Source organism: Limulus polyphemus, unplaced genomic scaffold (assembly GCF_000517525.1).
Source record: "Limulus polyphemus unplaced genomic scaffold, Limulus_polyphemus-2.1.2 Scaffold77157, whole genome shotgun sequence".
Taxonomy (NCBI): Eukaryota; Metazoa; Arthropoda; class Merostomata; order Xiphosura; family Limulidae; genus Limulus; species Limulus polyphemus.
Window position 1 is genome coordinate 1 of NW_013742753.1, and position 5112 is coordinate 5112.

The window sequence follows — 5112 nt, forward strand, 5'->3', positions numbered from 1 at the left end:
ACTACATTATTTTCAAAAACACACTTTATACATGCAATACTACATTATTTTCAGAAACACACTTTATACATGCAGTACCACATTATTTTCAGAAACACATTTATACATGCAGTACTACATTATTTTCAAAAACACTTTTTATAATGTGTAAAGTCTTTTTAAACATGTTTATGTTGATGTCACTTTTTCAACAGTATTTGAAGCCAGCAGCTCATGTTCTGTAAGTAAAGCATACTTTATTGTTATATTTGTTAACATCATTGCTTAAATTGTTTATTATTATATCTAACCCAGAAACAAGCATGGCCAAAAGAAGTTATTTTTTATACAAACAGAGATTAAAAGAAATGATACCAGAATGCAGCCAAGGCAATCAGTATTATTAGATGCAACTCTGTATTTGGTTTAGAATTATTTTATGACGGTTGTCAATTTTATTAATGATGGCACACGTATGAGTTACTTGTCAATACTAACATACACATAATCATACACAAAAGTGGTCAAATGACAAGTTAATGCCACACCCTCACACAGTAAATAATACTGGAATACAAACAAGTCCTAAGGTTATATAACTAGCACGAGTATATTGTCGTATGTTTATGGAAGATAAATTTATGAATTAAACTTATAAATAAATCTATTAGCTTCGATAAAGAAGTCATGGCTGTCAAGAAACAATTAAAACTTACAAGTCTTGTGTGTTTACACATGAAACCAATCTAAATTTCACACATTGGCAATTTAAAATTTTACAAGAAAACTGCTCATCAAAACTCTACAAAATTTTTCACAAAAACAAAAGTAAGAGTATTTTTTATCACTGTAAAGTTTAAAATGTAGATTTTGTTTAAGATAAAACCAGCCCTGTAGGCCACAAAAGCTATTACTAGTATAGTGATCATGAAGGAAGCAGTGATATTAATATCAAAGACTGAGATGATGGTTGAGGTTTGAAAATTAAACACACACGCCATAAAAACAAATTGGGTGTGCAAAAACGAAGGAAGGAAACAATATAGTCAGATTCGGCTAGGCTATATCTCGGCAGTGGTTCCAAGGATTTGTTTCATTTTTTATGTGTTAACTACTAATCTCTTGATGGTTTACAGTTAATAGACACACACACACATATATATATATATATATGTATGTGTAAACATTTTTAACCTTTTGAGCTGATTTTAAATATCAGTTACATCTTAGATGATCACAAAACAAAGTTCAGTTTTATAGCTACTGGCACATGTTTTTTGCATATGTTGCAACAGTCTTTTCGAGGTATGTTTATTTTTCTTCATGTATATATATGTGTATGTGTGTGTTTGTGTGTTTCAAACACAAAGTTTCAGAGTTACGTTTTTAATGAATATTGAGAATTTCAAATTAAATGGTATATATTTTAATCATTTGTTTGTAATACTTTGGGTTATTACATGCTGGACTCAGTGGTGGTTGGTCCCAATCCCTGATGAAGGACTGTTCACTAGTCTGAAAGTGAATTAAACCTTTTTGTTTGAGGAGAATGGATCCACTTCAAAAAAAGAGCAAGTTGTGTTGAGGCTGGTTTACACTTGAATTCAAACAGATCAATATGGACAAAGCAATAATTAAAATATGCTGTGTCTACTATACCTAATGATACACAGTAAATTGGGTTAAATGTCGTCTCTTTAACCTGTATTAAGTCATTTATATGAACAATGTTTCTTGTCATATTTGAGGATGTATTCTTTTCACCTGATTCCTATGCAAACAAGATCTTTTAATGATAGGTTTGAATCTCTCTGTTTGTTTGTGAAAACAAAATGGTTTTATGTTTAGATATTTTATAAAGTAACGTACCTGTGCTCATTTCGTAAAAGCATGGATAAAATTACTTTTGTAGGCTCTGGCCGAAAGAAACCAGATGACATCAGCAAGCAAGACAAGGTAATTTTTTTTCTTTCTTAACTAAATCCTGTTACTTACAGTATAATTGATTACACTTAACCCTAATTGTTACTTGCATTAAACTGATATCAATGTGATCAGAGCTGGACAATCAGAGGTACTAACTAATTAGTGCATGCCCCCTACAGCAAACAAATGGGTGTGTGCTAGTTTCAAACTCTGTGTTGATCTATCATTGTACTACTCATTTTGTCCAAAATAATTATGCCATAAATATCATTCTAAGATAACCTGGACATTTCCTACTTAGCAAGTGAATGTTGGCCCCTCATCTAGATGTGTGCCCACTTAAACAACGTTAAGGAATACGCTGTAGGAATGGATGGGAGATTCAGACACCTGCTTATACAACATCGACATAATACAATGTAAAAAATCCAGTAAATTTACACTTTATTTTACATTTAAGTAGCCAGAGAGTTGATGGTGGGTGCTGTCAGCCAGTTTCTTTCTCTCTAGCCAGCAGTAAAAAGATAATAACAGTGAAAGATAGCCTTAGTAGCTTTATAATAACAAGTTTAGTAGCAATGGTAATTGAGCTAGAGACCCTTGCACCACATGGAACCTCCTTCCATTATGTAGCTTTGTGCTTAATAACAAACAAACATAATGGCAATATTTTGATTACTTTGATTGTTGATTAATTTCGTGATATTTAATTTAACCAATTATTAGAATACTTGATATTTGAAATAATTGGAATTTCTGTTGGTGATTATTTTCATAACAGCTGATTTTGATAAATTGATTGTTAGAATAATTAAAAACACTAGTTTCTGTTAGTTGATTATCTTTGTGACATTAATAGCTCAGTTGTTGGAAACACTAATTTCTATTAGTTTATTATCTTTGTGACATTAATAGATCAGTTGTTGGAAACACTAATTTCTATTAGTTTATTACTAATAGAAATTAGTGTTTCCAACAACTGATCTATTAATGTCACAAAGATGTTTCCAACAACTGATCTATTAATGTCACAAAGATAATAAACTAATTTCTATTAGTTGATTATTTTTGTGACATTAATAGATCAGTTGTTGGAAACACTAGTTTCAGTTAGTTGATTATTTTTGTAACATTAATAGATCAGTTGTTGGAAACACTAATTTCTGTTAGTTGATTATCTTTTTGACATTAATAGATCAGTTGTATATTTGATTATGTTATAAAACACTAACTGATGTAATAGTTGTTTGTAAATAATGAAATAAATCGGCTACCCATAAACATGGTATCCTATTACCTCAAGTATAATTGATTGCATTAATCCATGGTGGTTACTCACATCGAGCTGATACTGTGGTTAGTGTTAACTTTGTATCAGTCTGGTGTTGAAGTAATCAGTTTTCTGTCTGTATCATGTTTACCATAGGTTAGTTTGTAATTCTGGTGTTCTATATCAGCATCATGTTAATATTGTTATCCTGATATTTGGACGTGTTAGACTAATATATTTCTATCAATATCATCTTAACCTTATCTTTAGTATGATGTCAGTGTGTGCTATTAAACTGATATCGTTTCTATCAATATCTTTTTAACCTTTAGTCTGATGTAAGTATGATATTAGACCAATATATTTCTATCAATATCATCTTAACCTTATCTTTAGTATGATGTCAGTGTGTGCTATTAAACTGATATTGTTTCTATCAATATCTTTTTAACCTTCAGTCTGATGTAAGTATGATATTAGACTAATATATTTCTATCAATATCGAATAGCACACACTGACATCATACTAAAGATAAGGTTAAGACAATATCTTTTTAACCTTTAGTGTGATATTAGACTAATATATTTCTATCAGCATCATCTTAACCTTATCTTTAGTATGATGTCAGTGTGTGTGCTATTAATATCTTTTTAACCTTTAGTCTGATATTAGACTAATATATTTCTATCAGCATCATCTGAACTAATTGGGGACTAGTGCTCTAAGGTGTTGTGGAAAAGCTAGTTGTAAGTAACAGTTTTTGTGTGTTGTTTAAGCTTCTAATAAGTTTTGTTTTCAGAGGAAACATTATGATACAGCTAATTTTGAGTTACTTGTGTGATGATTTTTTTATGTTTGTAATTTGAACTATCACATCTTTTTTTACTGTTTTTATTTTTATTTTGAGAAAGCTATCTGGTTTTGGATGTACTTAATGTTTATAAAGTGTTTTACCTATATCACTTGACAGTGTGTTTTTATTTTATTTAAGGAAGTAATATCTACTGATGTTTTCTTGCAGGCCATTGCTTTGATCCAGTCTGTATTGCGAGGCCACATTTGTCGTTTAGAACAGTTGGCTCTCATCCCAACGTTAGATGACATTTCTCCTGGAGAAGAGGAGGACAGATTAGATGTTGCTCTTACTGCAGTACGGAAGGCTGCTAAAGCTGTGTTTGCTGAAAAGAACAGCAAGGTGATGACTTGACAGACCACACCGATTACCAGTATGGTAAATGGCCTTTTGTTATTTTTAATGTATTATTACACAGGTTTAGCTGTGTTTGCATTATCATGTTTTCTGTAAACTATCAAATAGAAGAAACAGTATCTTATAGTTCTGGTTGCAGATATAAAACTGTCTAATATATGAAACTTTCTGCATGTAGGTGATTAGGAGGTAAAGTCTGTGTTGAAAATAGCAATGCTGTTTAATAATTAATTCAACAAAAGTTAAAAGTTGTTCAGATGGTAAAGTACACCTTTGTACGTTAATCAGAACTGTGTTTCCAGTAATACATTGTGGTTTTATTTTAAAGCAGTATTTTGTGTGACTGTGAATTTTATATATTTTATGCAACCATATAGGTATGGATGTTTGTGTTAAAGGTGATTTATTTGATACTGGACATTACCAACACAGTATAATTTCATTTAGAATATTTTGCTAGATGTTGGTTAGTTTTGTAGCTTTTCCTAACAAAACAACAGGTTGGATATGTGGTCAAAGGTTTTTTATATCATAGTTACAGTTCTTCCAACTCAATAGCAGGTTAGGATTATATCAAGTGTTTCTACATGTACTGACATTAGTTGTTTATGTCAGTTATATACATTGTTATTGTAAAACACAGTTCTTCCAACTTAATAGCAGGTTGGCATTATATAGTGTTTTTAGATGTATCCACATTAGTTGTTTATGTCCTTTACATGCATT

The 5112-nt window shown here is 30.8% G+C and overlaps 1 long non-coding RNA gene across 1 annotated transcript; it reads left to right on the forward strand.

Annotated features, from left to right (window-relative positions):
* The first annotated feature begins 1890 nt into the window (after window positions 1–1890).
* Window positions 1891–5112, forward strand: LOC111084485. The gene is made up of 3 exons (XR_002609581.1): window positions 1891–1935; window positions 4198–4947; window positions 5050–5112. It is a non-coding gene; the product is annotated as an uncharacterized LOC111084485 (long non-coding RNA).